This window comes from Arachis stenosperma, chromosome 2 (genome assembly GCF_014773155.1).
Source record: "Arachis stenosperma cultivar V10309 chromosome 2, arast.V10309.gnm1.PFL2, whole genome shotgun sequence".
NCBI lineage: Eukaryota > Viridiplantae > Streptophyta > Magnoliopsida > Fabales > Fabaceae > Arachis > Arachis stenosperma.
Window position 1 is genome coordinate 58514546 of NC_080378.1, and position 15387 is coordinate 58529932.

Here is a 15387-nt window from a genome sequence, read left to right on the forward strand (position 1 = left end):
TAGATCACGAGAGTGGCAATTGATTGTGTTGAGAGAAATTTGATTGCCAAGAGATTGGGATCCAATTATTCACAATCCGCCATGGATCTATACCCATGATTGAGAAGGAGTTGAACCAAGTCAATTCATGATAATTTACATCTCTGATCCCTAATGATCTCTCCATCATTCATTCTCATCTCCTTTGTTCTTTAGTTCTTGAATACCCACTACCCAATTCCCTTCTATTTTCTTGCAATTTATCATTCCGTCACTTACACTCTGTTTTCTATTCCTTGCAATTTACTTTTCTGCTCTCTAAAATTCTGCACTCTTTAATTTCTTGCAATTTATTTTCAATGTCATTTAAGTTTTTTGCATTTTAAGTTTCAGTTATTTACTTTCATTTTCTTTCCCTATTCTAGTTCTTTAAATTCCTTGTCATTTAACTTTCTGCAATTACATTCAACAATTAAATCTCATGAATTCAAAACCATGTTTGCTTGACTAAATATATCATTTAACTAAAGTTGCTTAATCTACCAATCTCTGTGGGATCGACCTCACTCTTAGTGAGTTTTATTACTTGATGCGACCCAGTATACTTACCGGTAAGTACGTGAAATTAATTTTTTATGTATCACACGGCACGGCTAATCATCTGTCGGTTCTCAATCAGGTTGGAGTAGAATCCATTGATTCTTTTGCGTCTGTCACTAACGCCCAGCCTTCAGAAGTTTGAAGCTCGTCACAGTCATTCAATCATTGAATCCTACTCAGAATACCACAGACAAGGTTTAGACCTTCCGGATTCTCTTGAATGCCGCCATCAATTCTAGCTTATACCACGAAGATTCCGATTAAGGAATCCAAGAGATATCCACTCAATCTAAGGTAGAACGAAGGTGGTTGTCAGACACACATTCATAGGTGAGAATGATGATGAGTGTCACGGATCATCACATTCATCAAGTTAAGGAACAAGTGATATCTTAGAACAAGAACAAGCTGAATTGAATAGAAGAACAATAGTAATTGCATTAATACTCGAGGTACAGCAGAGCTCCACACCTTAATCTATGGTGTGTAGAAACTCTACCGTTGAAAATACATAAGAACAAGGTCTAGGCATGGCCGAATGGCCAGCCTCCCAATGATCTAAGAACTAGGCGTCCAAAGATAGCTACCCCGGTGATCAAAAGATCTAAAAATAATCCAAAGATGAGAATACAATAGCAAAAGGTCCTATATATAGAGAACTAGTAGCCTAGGGTTTACAGAAATGAGTAAATGACATAAAAATCTACTTCCGGGCCCACTTGGTGTGTGCTTGGGCTGAGAATTGAAGCTTTCATGTGTAGAGACTTTTCTTGGAGTTAAACGCCAGCTTTTGTGCCAGTTTGGGCGTTTAACTCCCATTCTTGTGCCAGTTCCGGCGTTTAATGCCGGACAGTTTTGAGCTGATTTGGAACGCCAGTTTGGGCCGTCAAATCTCGGGCAAAGTATGGACTATTATATATTGCTAGAAAGCCCAAGATGTCTACTTTCCAACGCAGTTGACAGCGCGCAAATTGGGCTTCTGTAGCTCCAGAAAATCTACTTCGAGTGCAGGGAGGTCAGAATCCAATAGCATCTGCAGTCCTTTTCAGCCTCTGAATCAGATTTTTGCTCAGGTCCCTCAATTTCAGCCAGAAAATACCTGAAATCACAGAAAAATACACAAACTCATAGTAAAGTCCAGAAAAGTGAATTTTAACTAAAAACTAATAAAAATATAATAAAAACTAACTAAAACATACTAAAAACATACTAAAAATAATGCCAAAAAGCGTATAAATTATCCGCTCATCACAACACCAAACTTAAATTGTTGCTTGTCCCCAAGCAACTGAAAATCAAATAAGATAAAAAGAAGAGAATATGCAATGAATTCCAAAAACATCTATGAAGATCAGTATTAATTAGATGAGCTGGGCTTTTAGCTTTTTGCCTCTGAACAGTTTTGGCATCTCACTTTATCCTTTGAAATTCAGAATGATTGGCTTCTATGGGAACTTAGAATCCAGATAGTGTTATTGATTCTCTTAGTTAAGTATGATGATTCTTGAACACAGCTACTTTATGAGTCTTGGCCGTGGCCCAAAGCACTCTGTCTTCCAGTATTACCACCGAATACATACATGCCACAGACACATAATTGGGTGAACCTTTTCAGATTGTGACTCAGCTTTGCTAGAGTCCCCAATTAGAGGTGTCCAGGGTTCTTAAGCACACTCTTTTTGCCTTGGATCACAACTTTATTTTTTCTTTTTCTCTCTTCTTTTTTTTTTTCGTTTTTCTCCCCTTTTTTTTCGTTTTTCTCCTTTTTTTTTGTATTCACTGCTTTTTCTTGCTTCAAGAATCATTTTTATGATTTTTCAGATCCTCAGTAACATGTCTCCTTTTTCATCATTCTTTCAAGAGCCAACATTCATGAACAACAAATTCAAGAGACTTATGCACTGTTCAAGCATACATTCAGAAACCAAAAGTATTGCCACCACATCAAAATAATTAATCTGTTATAAAATTTAAAATTCATGCAATTCTTCTCTTTTTCAATTAAAAACATTTTTCATTTAAGAAAGGTGATGGATTCATAGGACATTCATAACTTTAAGGCATAGACACTAAGACACTAATGATCATAAGACACAAACATAGATAAACATAAGTATGATTTTCGAAAAACAGGAAAATAAGGAACAAGGAGATTAAAGAACAGGTCCACCTTAGTGATGGCGGCTTGTTCTTTGATGAGCGGATATTTTATACGCTTTTTGGGGGTAATTTCATGTAGATTTTAGTATGTTTTAATTAGTTTTTAATAGAATTCTATTAGTTTTTAAGCAAAAATCATATTTCTGGACTTTACTATGAGTGTGTGTATTTTTCTGTAATTTCAGGTATTTTCTGGCTGAAATTGAGGGAGCTGAGCAAAAATCTGACTTAGGCTGAAAAAGGACTGCTGATGCTGTTGGATCCTGACCTCCCTGCACTCGAAATGGATTTTCTGGAGCTACAGGAGTCCAATTGGCGCGCTCTCAACGGCGTTGGAAAGTAGACATCCAGGGCTTTGCAGCAATATATAATAGTCCATACTTTGCGCAAGGATAGACGACGTAACTTGGCGTTGAACGCCAAGTTCATGCTGCTGTCTGGAGTTAAACGCCAGAAAAACGTCATGATCCGGAGTTGAACGCCCAAAACACGTCATAACCTGGAGTTTAACGCCAAGAAAGGCCTCTACTCGTGGATAGCTTTAATCTCAGCCCCAGCACACACCAAATGGGTCCCAGAAGTGGATTTCTGCACCAATTATCTTAGTTTACTTATTTTCTGTAAACCTAGGTTACTAGTTTACTATTTAAACAACTTTTACAGACATTTCTTGGACCTCATGACATTTTCAGATCTGAATTACATACTCTGTGACGGCATGAGTCTCTAAACTCCATTGTTGGGGGTGAGGAGCTCTGCAGCGTCTCGATGATTTAATACAATTCCTTTGTTTTCCATTCAAACACGCTTGTTCTTATCTAAGATGTTTATTCGCGCTTAATTGTGAAGAAGGTGATGATCCGTGACACTCATCACCTTCCTCAATCTATGAACGTGTGCCTGACAACCACCTCCGTTCTACATCAAACTGAATGAATATCTCTTAGATTCCCCAACAGAATCTTCGTGGTATAGGCCGGATTGATGGCGGCATTCATGAGAATCCGGAAAGTCTAAACCTTGTCTGTGGTATTCCGAGTAGGATTCTGGGATTGAATGACTGTGACGTGCTTCAAACTCCTGAGGGCTGGGCGTTAGTGACAGACGCAAAAGAATCAATGGATTCTATTCCAACCTGATTGAGAACCGACAGATGATTAGCCGTGCTGTGACAGAGCATAGGAACGTTTTCACTGAGAGGATGGGAAGTAGCCACTGACAACGGTGACACCCTACATAGAGCTTGCCATGGAAGGAATCTGCGTGTGAGAAGAGGATTTCAAGGAAGAGTTGAAGTCAAAGGACAAAGCATCTCCAAAACTCCAACATATTCTCCATTACTGCACAACAAGTAACGCTAGTATTCTTTATTATTCCAACTTACAATTTTAAGTAGTTTGGCTTTTTACAAGTAAAATCCAATTAACCTTATTGGCATCCTGACTAAGACAAATAAAATAAGTATTGATTGCTTCAAGCCAATAATCTCCGTGGGATCGACCCTTACTCACGTAAGGTATTACTTGGACGACCCAGTGCACTTGCTGGTTAGTTGAACGGAGTTGTGAAGTTGATTTTGGACCAGGCTCCATTATCATATTCCGTAAAGAGATACAATTTCGTCCACCAAGTTTTTGGCGCCGTTGCCGGGGATTATTGAGTTTGGACAATTGAAGGCTTATTTTATTTCTTAGATTAGGAATAATTTATTTTTATTTTTATTGTTATAGAGTCATTAAATCTTGATAGGATAGTTTCTTTTCAAAAATTTTTCTTTTCAAAATTTATTATTGTTCTTTTAATTAATTGCTAATTTTCGTGAGTTTAGTGTCTTGTTCTAAGTTTGGTGTTAATTGCATATTTTATATTTTCTCTAAAATTCTCGTGTTGAGTTTTCTTGGTTCTTCCTTGATTTTCAAGTTGTTCTTGATAATTGGTTATACCCTTTGGAACCTTTTTCAAAAATAATTTTTCTTGGATTGAATCTTGTACCAAACTCTAAGTTTGGTGTTTTCTTGTTAAGTTTTCTTTAATTTTCGAAAATTTGTTTTGATTTTCTAAAAATTTTAAGTTTGGTGTTCTTTCTTTTGTTCTTGGTGTTCTTGTGAATCTTCAAGGTGTCCTTGAGTTTTTCTTGTGTCTTGATCTTAAAATTTTTAAGTTTGGTGTTCCTTGGTGTTTTCCCTCCAAAAATTTTCGAAAATAAGGAGCATTGGATCTAAAAATTTTAAGTCTTGTGTCTTTTGTGTGTTTTTCTCTTTCATCATAAAATTCAAAATTCAAAAAAAAATATATATTTATTTTCTAACTAATTTTGAACTACTTTTTTTTTCGAAAATTTTATATTAAAAATTCAATTTTCAATTTCAAAATATTTTCACTTTCATTTATTTATTTCGTTTTTATTTTTATAAAATAAATAATACCAACACATTCCACAGTCCTTTATAAACAAATAACTCTATTGTTCAATATGGAAGCAAGTGGGAATGAACAGTCCAAGAGGACTCTGGGGTCATATGCTAACCCCACTACTGCTTCATATGGGAGTAGTATTTGTATACCCTCCATTGGAGTTAGTAGCTTTGAGCTGAATCCTCAGCTCATTATCATGGTGTAGCAAAACTGCCAGTATTCCGGTCTTCCACATGAAGAACCTACAGAGTTTCTGGCACAATTTCTGCAAATTGCTGATACAGTACATGATAAGGAAGTAGATCAGGATGTCTACAGATTATTACTGTTTCCATTTGCTGTAAAAGATCAAGCTAAGAGGTGGTTAAATAACCAGCCTAAGAGCAGCATAAAAACATGGAAACAGCTGTCAGAAAAATTCCTGAATCACTATTTTCCTCCCAAACGGATGACACAGCTAAGGCTAAACATTCAAGGCTTCAAACAAGGAGATAATGAATCCCTTTATGATGCTTGGGAGAGATACAGAGAGATGCTAAGAAAGTGCCCCTCTGAAATGTTTTCAGAATGGGTGCAATTAGACATCTTCTACTATGGGCTTACAGAAAAAGCTCAGATTTCTCTAGACCACTCAGCTGGTGGATCTATACACATGAGAAAAATAATTGAAGAAGCTCAAGAGCTTATTGATACAGTTGCCAGAAATCAGCATCTGTACCTAAGCAGTGAATCCTCTATGAAAGAAGAAGCTAAAACAGTAACTGCAGAACTCAGTCCAGTGGATCAGGCTAATGAATTCAATCAGCAATTAGATTTTCTAACTCAGCAGCTAGCCGAATTCAAGGAAATATTACAGGAAACAAGAATGGCTAACAGGAATATGGAAGTACAATTAAAGCAGACAGAAAAGCAACTGTCAAAACAAATAACAGAAGAGTGCCAAGCAGTTCAATTAAGAAGTGGGAAAACATTAAATACCTCACTTCAAAGCAGCAGGAAACCAAGAAATGAACAAGAGGATACTCAAAATCCCTCTGAGGACAATCAGAGCCCAGAGAGGAACAAAGCTGGCGCTGAACGCCCAGACCATGCTCATTCCTGGCGTTCAACGCCAGGAACAAGCATGAATCCGGCGTTGAACGCCCAAGGGGAACATGGTTCTGGCGTTCAAACGCCAGTAACAAACAAGGAAGTGGCGTCTAACGCCACCCCAGCCCCCACCATTGGCATTCAAATGCCAATGGGGAATCAGTCACATACAAGTGCTGATAACACCCCTTCTAAAAAGGCTTCCCAACCCACTTCTGTAGGTAATAAACCTGCAGCAACTAAGGTTGAGGAATATAAAGCCAAAATGCCATATCCTCAAAAACTCCGCCAAGCGGAACAGGATAAGCAATTTGCTCGCTTTGCAGACTATCTCAGGACTCTTGAAATAAAGATTCCATTTGCAGAAGCACTTGAGCAAATACCCTCTTATGCTAAGTTCATGAAAGAAATCTTAAGTCATAAGAAGGATTGGAGGGAAACTGAAAAAGTCTACCTCACTGAAGAATGCAGTGCAGTCATTCTGAAAAGCTTACCTGAGAAGCTTAAAGATCCGGGGAGCTTTATGATACCATGCACATTAGAGGGTAATTGTACCAAGCAAGCTTTATGTGATCTTGGGGCAAGTATCAACCTAATACCTGCATCTACTATCAGAAAGCTTGGTTTAACTGAAGAAATTAAACCAACCAGGATATGTCTTCAACTTGCTGATGGCTCCATTAAGTACCCATCAGGCGTGATTGAAGACATGATTGTCAAGGTTGGGCCATTTGCCTTTCCTACTGACTTTGTGGTGCTGGAAATGGAGGAGCACAAGAGTGCAACTCTCATTCTAGGAAGACCTTTCCTAGCAACTGGCCGAACCCTCATTGATGTCCAAAAAGGGGAAGTAACCTTGAGAGTCAATGAGGAGGAGTTCAAGTTAAATGTTGTCAAAGCAATGCAACATCCAGACACCCCAAATGATTGCATGAGTGTTGATATTATTGATTCTCTGGTAAGAGAGGTCAATATGGCTGAGAGTTTGGAATCAGAGCTAGAGGACATCTTTAAAGATGTTCAGCCTGATTTGGAGGAGTCAGAGAAGATAATAGAACCTCTGAAAATCCCTCAAGAAGAGGAGAAACCTCCAAAACCCGAACTCAAACCATTACCACCATCCATGAAATATGCATTTCTGGGAGAAGGTGATACCTTTCCTGTAATTATAAGCTCTACCTTAGAGCCACAGGAAGAGGAAGCACTAATTCAAGTGCTAAGGACACACAAGACAGCTCTTGGGTGGTCCATCAGTGATCTTAAGGGCATTAGCCCAGCCAGATGCATGCACAAGATCTTTTTGGAGGATGACGCCAAACCAGTGGTCCAACCACAAAGGCGGCTGAATCCAGCTATGAAAGAAGTGGTGCAGAAGGAGGTCACTAAATTACTAGAGGCTGGGATTATTTATCCTATTTCTGACAGCCCCTGGGTAAGCCCTGTCCAAGTTGTCCCTAAGAAGGGAGGCATGACAGTGGTTCATAATGAAAAAAATGAACTAGTTCCTACAAGAACAGTTACAGGGTGGCGTATGTGTATTGATTATAGAAGACTCAATACAGCCACCAGAAAGGATCATTTTCCTTTACCATTCATAGACCAAATGCTAGAAAGACTAGCAGGTCATGAATACTACTGCTTCTTGGATGGATATTCAGGTTATAATCAAATTGCAGTAGATCCCCAGGATCAGGAGAAAACGGCGTTCACATGCCCATCTGGAGTATTTGCATACAGAAGGATGCCATTTGGCCTGTGTAATGCACCTGCAACCTTTCAGAGGTGCATGCTCTCAATTTTCTCTGATATAGTGGAAAAATTCCTGGAAGTCTTCATGGATGACTTTTCAGTATTTGGAGACTCATTCAGCTCCTGCCTTAACCATTTAGCACTTGTTCTGAAAAGATGCCAAGAGACTAACCTGGTTTTAAACTGGGAAAAATGTCACTTTATGGTGACTGAAGGAATTGTCCTTGGGCACAAAATTTCGAACAAAGGAATAGAGGTGGATCAAGCTAAGGTAGAAGTAATTGAAAAATTACCACCACCTGCCAATGTTAAGGCAATCAGAAGCTTTCTGGGGCATGCAAGATTCTATAGGAGGTTTATAAAGGATTTTTCAAAAATCGCCAAACCTCTGAGCAACCTGCTAGCTGCTGACACGCCATTTATCTTTGATAAAGAGTGTCTGCAGGCATTTGAGACTCTGAAAGCTAAATTGGTTACAGCACCAATCATCTCTGCACCAGACTGGACTTTACCATTTGAGTTGATGTGTGATGCCAGTGACCATGCCATTGGTGCAGTGTTGGGACAAAGGCATGACAAGCTTCTGCACGTCATTTATTATGCTAGCCGTGTTCTAAATGACGCACAGAAGAACTACACAACCACAGAAAAAGAGCTACTTGCAGTGGTTTACGCCATTGACAAATTCAGATCCTATTTAGTAGGATCAAAAGTGATTGTGTACACTGATCATGCTGCTCTTAAATATCTACTCACAAAGCAGGATTCAAAACCCAGACTCATCAGATGGGTGTTGCTTCTGCAAGAGTTTGATATAGAAATAAGAGACAGAAAAGGGACAGAGAATCAAGTGGCAGATCACCTGTCCCGAATAGAACCAGTGGAAGGGGCGTCCCTCCCTCTCACTGAGATCTCTGAAACCTTTCCGGATGAGCAACTGTTTGCCATCCAGGAAGTGCCATGGTTTGCAGACATTGCAAACTACAAGGCAGTGAGATTCATACCCAAAGAGTACAGTAGGGTGCAATCAAAGAAATTAATCACAGATGCAAAGTACTATCTTTGGGATGAACCATATCTCTTCAAGAGATGTGCAGACGGAGTAATCCGTAGATGTGTGCCTAAAGAAGAAGCACAGAAGATCCTTTGGCACTGCCATGGATCACAGTATGGAGGACATTTTGGAAGTGAGCGAACAGCCACAAGGGTCCTCCAAAGTGGCTTCTACTAGCCCACTCTCTATAAAGATTCCCGAGCATTTGTGCTTAATTGTGACAGCTGCCAAAGATCAGGCAACTTACCTCACAGTTATGCCATGCCTCAACAAAGAATCTTGGAGATTGAGTTGTTTGATGTATGGGGCATTGACTTCATGGGACCTTTCCCACCATCATACTCAAACACTTATATTCTGGTGGCAGTGGATTATGTATCCAAATGGGTGGAGGCTATTGCAACACCCACAAATGACATTAAAACAGTGTTAAAATTCCTCCAGAAACACATCTTCAGCAGATTTGGTATCCCTAGAGTGTTAATTAGTGATGGGGGCACTCATTTCTGCAATAAACAGCTTTATGCTGCTCTGGTTCGTTATGGAGTTAGTCACCGGGTAGCTACTCCATATCACCCACAGACTAATGGGCAAGCTGAAGTCTCAAATAGAGAACTCAAAAGAATCCTGGAACGGACTGTACTTAACCGTAGAAAGGATTGGGCAAGAAGCTTGGATGATGCTCTGTGGGCATACAGAACAGCATTTAAGACCCCTATAGGGACCTCTCCATACCAACTTGTGTATGGAAAGGCGTGTCACTTGCCAGTGGAACTGGAACACAAGGCCTACTGGGCAACCAGATTCCTGAACCTTGATGCCAAGTAAGCTGGAGAAAGACGATTGCTTCAGTTAAATGAGCTAGAGGAATTTAGACTCAATGCTTTCGAGAATGCAAAAATTTACAAAGAGAAAGCAAAAAGATGGCATGATAAGAAATTGTCATCCAGAGTCTTTGAGCCAGGGCAGAAAGTTCTGCTATTTAATTCCAGGCTCAAAATATTCCCCGGGAAATTAAAATCCCGGTGGAGAGGTCCATATGTGATTACAAGCGTATCACCATATGGATACGTAGAGCTTCAGGATAATGAATCCAACAAAAAGTTCATTGTTAATGGACAGAGAATTAAACATTATCTTGAAAGTAACTTCGAGCAAGAATGCTCGAAACTGAGACTTGATTAGAACTCAGTGATAGTCCAGCTAATGACATTAAAGAAGCGCTTGCTGGGAGGCAACCCAGCCATTTACAAAGTATATTTACTAATTATATAAATTTTCTTTTTTTACAGGTATAGGTCCAAATCTCTTCAAGGTAAAATAGCAATTGGTTGAAGTCACAGAGTTACAGGGAAATTTGGAAGCTCACTGGCGTGAAAAAGCCAGTAAGAAATACTTTGGGCGTTAAACGCCCAAAAGAATCTCCCTCTGGGCGTTTAACGCCAGTAAGGGTAGCCATCTGGGCGTTAAACGCCAGAAAGGAGCATCTTCTGGGCGTTAAACGCCAGAAAGATGCACCTTCTGGGCGTTTAACGCCAGTCTGCTAGCATCCTGGGCGTTCAGAAAAACGCCCAGTGACGAAGGACTTTCTGGCGTTCAACGCCAGAAAGAAGCACCAAATGGGCGTTGAACGCCCAGGAGAAGCAACATGTGGGCGTTGAACGCCCAAAACATGCACCATGTGGGCGTTCAACGCCAGGATGATGGGAGGAGGTAAAATTCGTTTTTCTTTACAAATTTTCTAAATTTTTAAGTTTCAATTCATGATTTCTTGCATAAACATGTTTCAAAATGTCATCCTTCAAAATCAAATTGGTTTTCTAAGAATCCTAATTTCTAAAATCCCTTTTTCAAAAATATCAAATGTATCTTAATTCCTAAACACAAATCTTTTTCCAATCCAATTCTTTTTCAAATATTTTTAATTTCTTCTCATATCTTTTTCAACTCATCTTACCTTTATTTGAAAATGCCTTTCCTTCTACTCCTCTCCTTTCCTTTCTTTTGCTTGAGGACAAGCAAACCTCTAAGTTTGGTGTGATTTGCCATGATCACTGAGCTAAAACTCATTAAGATCATGGCACCTAAGAGAACAGGAAGAGCAAGGATGTGAACTTAAGGGAGCTGAAGCGTCAGATTCTTGAAGGCACCCCACAGACTAGAGGAACATCCACTTCCCAAAATACAGGTTGTTAAGTTCTAATTCCAGCTTTAACTCTGTGATAGTATTATTATAGGATTTTACCTTAGATGTTATATAGTAGTAGTAGTAATTAGTATGTCTATTTTGATTTTATTTCCAATTAAGCTATAATTTATTTTTCTCATCATCATCAGGCATGAATAAAGTAGTAGAATTTTTTAGAATAAAGAAGTAATCTATATTTATGAGTTCTTAGTAATAAAGACTATAATTAATTATATGTGGTGGCAATACTTTTTGTTCTCTGAATGAATGCTTGAACAGTGCATAAATTTTATCTTGAATTTTATGAATATTGGCTCCTGAAAGAATGAGGAACACGAAAAATATTATTGATGATCTGAAAAATCATGAAATTGATTCTTGAAGCAAGAAAAAGCAGTTCAAAAAAAAAAAAAAAAAAAAACAAGCCATGAGCACTAGCCAAGAGTAAAAAAGGGATCCAAGGCTTTGAGCATCAATGGATAGGAGGGCCCAAGGAAATAAAATCCAGGCCTAAGCGGCTAAACCAAGCTGTCCCTAACCATATGCTTGTGGCATGCAGGTCCAAGTTACAAGCTTGAGACTGAGTGGTTAAAGTCGTGATCCAAAGCAAAAGAGTGTGCTTAAGAGCTCTGGACACCACTAACTGGGGACTTTAGCAAAGCTAAGTCACAATCTGAAAAGGTTCACCCAGTTATGTGTTTGTGGCATTTATGTATCTGGTGGTAATACTGGAAAACAAAGTGCTTAGGGCCACAGCCAAGACTCATAAAATAACTGTGTTCAAGAATCAACATACTACACTAGGAGAGTCAATAATACTATCTGAATTCTGAGTTCCTAAGGATGCCAATTATTCTGAAAATTTAAAGATACAGGGGGATGCCAAAACTGTTTAGAAACAAAAAGCTACAAGCCCCGCTCATCTAATAAGAATATGAGCTTCATTTAAAACTCTAAAATATTATTACTTCTTAATTTCTACTAAAGCCTATTTTATTTATCTAGTTGCTTGAGGACAAGCAACAGTTTAAGTTTGGTGTTGTGATGAGCGGATATTTTATACGCTTTTTGGGGGTAATTTCATGTAGATTTTAGTATGTTTTAATTAGTTTTTAATAGAATTCTATTAGTTTTTAAGCAAAAATCATATTTCTGGACTTTACTATGAGTGTGTGTATTTTTCTGTAATTTCAGGTATTTTCTGGCTGAAATTGAGGGAGCTGAGCAAAAATCTGACTTAGGCTGAAAAAGGACTGCTGATGCTGTTGGATCCTGACCTCCCTGCACTCGAAATCGATTTTCTGGAGCTACCGGAGTTCAATTGGCGCGCTCTCAACGGCGTTGGAAAGTAGACATCCAGGGCTTTCCAGCAATATATAATAGTCCATACTTTGCGCAAGGATAGACGACGTAACTTGGCGTTGAACGCCAAGTTTATGCTGCTGTCTGGAGTTAAACGCCAGAAAAACGTCATGATCCGGAGTTGAACGCCCAAAACACGTCATAACCTGGAGTTTCACGCCAAGAAAGGCCTCTACTCATGGATAGCTTTAATCTCAGCCCCAGCACACACCAAGTGGGCCCCAGAAGTGGATTTATGCACCAATTATCTTAGTTTACTCATTTTCTGTAAACCTAGGTTACTAGTTTACTATTTAAACAACTTTTACAGACATTTCTTGGACCTCATGACATTTTCAGATCTGAATTACATACTCTGTGACGGCATGAGTCTCTAAACTCCATTGTTGGGGGTGAGGAGCTCTGCAGCATCTCGATGATTTAATACAATTCCTTTGTTTTCCATTCAAACACGCTTGTTCTTATCTAAGATGTTTATTCGCGCTTAATTGTGAAGAAGGTGATGATCCATGACACTCATCACCTTCCTCAATCTATGAACGTGTGCCTGACAACCACCTCCGTTCTACATCAGACTTAATGAATATCTCTTAGATTCCCCAACAGAATCTTCGTGGTATAGGCCGGATTGATGGCGGCATTCATGAGAATCCGGAAAGTCTAAACCTTGTCTGTGGTATTCCGAGTAGGATTCTGGGATTGAATGACTGTGACGTGCTTCAAACTCCTGAGGGCTGGGCGTTAGTGACAGACGCAAAAGAATCAATGGATTCTATTCCAACCTGATTGAGAACCGACAGATGATTAGCCGTGCTGTGACAGAGCATAGGAACGTTTTCACTGAGAGGATGGGAAGTAGCCACTGACAACGGTGACACCCTACATAGAGCTTGCCATGGAAGGAATCTGCGTGTGAGAAGAGGATTTCAAGGAAGAGTTGAAGTCAAAGGACAAAGAATCTCCAAAACTCCAACATATTCTCCATTACTGCACAACAAGTAACGCTAGTATTCTTTATTATTCCAACTTACAATTTTAAGTAGTTTGGCTTTTTACAAGTAAAATCCAATTAACCTTATTGGCATCCTGACTAAGACAAATAAAATAAGTATTGATTGCTTCAAGCCAATAATCTCCGTGGGATCGACCCTTACTCACGTAAGGTATTACTTGGACGACCCAGTGCACTTGCTGGTTAGTTGAACGGAGTTGTGAAGTTGATTTTGGACCAGGCTCCATTATCATATTCCATAAAGAGATACAATTTCGTCCACCATTCTTCCTCTTGAATATCTTATGGAGTGCTTGAGCTCCTCAATGTCTCTTCCTTGCCTTTGTTGCTCCTCTCTCATGATTCTTTGATCTCTAATTTCATGGAGGAGGATGGAATGTTCTTGGTGCTCCAACCTTAGTTGTCCCATGTTGGAACTCAATTCTCCTAGGGAGGTGTTGATTTGCTCCCAATAGTTTTGTGGAGGAAAGTGCATCCCTTGAGGTATCTCAGGGATTTCATGATGAGTGGGATCTCTTGTTTGCTCCATCCTTTTCTTAGTAATGAGCTTGTCCTCATCAATGAGGGTGTCTCACTCTATGTCAATTCCAACTGAATAACAAAGGTGACAAATGAGATGAGGAAAGGCTAACCTTGCCAAGGTAGAGGACTTGTCCGCCACCTTATAAAGTTCTTGGGCTATAACCTCATGAACTTTTACTTCCTCTCCAATCATGATGCTATGAATCATGATAGCCCGATCTATAGTAACTTCAGACCGGTTGCTAGTGGGAATGATTGAGCGTTGGATAAACTCCAACCATCACCTAGCCACGGGCTTGAGGTCATGCCTTCTCAGTTGAACCGGCTTCCCTCTTGAATCTCTCTTCCATTGAGCGCCCTCTTCACAAATGTCTATGAGGACTTGGTCCAACCTTTGATCAAAGTTGACCCTTCTAGTGTAAGGGTGTTCATCTCCTTGCATCATGGGCAAGTTGAATGCCAACCTTACATTTTCCGGACTAAAATCTAAGCATTTCCCCCGAACCATTGTAAGCCATTTCTTTGGGTTCGGGTTCACACTTTGATCATGGCTCTTGGTGATCCATGCATTGGCATAGAACTCTTGAACCATTAAGATTCTGACTTGTTAAATGGGGTTGGTAAGAACTTCCCAACCTCTTCTTCGGATCTCATGTCGGATCTCCGGATATTCACTCTTTTTGAGTTTGAAAGGGACCTCGGGGATCACCTTCTTCAAGGCCACAACTTCATAGAAGTGGTCTTGATACACCCTTGAGATGAATCTCTCCATCTCCCATGACTCAGAGGTGGAAGCTTTTGCCTTCCCTTTCCTCTTTCTAGAGGTTTCTCCGGCCTTGGATGCCATAAATGGTTTTGGAAAAACAAAAAGCAATGCTTTTACCACACCAAACTTAAAAGGTTTGCTCGTCCTCAAGCAAAAGAAGAAAGAAGAGAGTAGAAGAAGAAGAAATAGAGGAGATGGAGATGGCTTTGTGGTTCGGCCAAAGGGAGAGAAGTAGTGTTTAGGGTGTGTGAAAATGAAGGAGTGAAGATGGGTTTATATAGGGGTATGATTCGGTTATGTAAGGGTGGGTTTGGGAGGTAAAGTGGTTTGAATTTGAATGGTGAGGTAGGTGGGATTTTATGATGGATGGATGTGATTGGTGAAGAGAATAGTGGGATTTGATAGGTGAGGGGTTTTTGGGAAAGAGTGGTTGAGGTGATTGGTGAATGAGTGAAGAAGAAGAGAGAGGGTGGTGGGATAGGTGGGGATCC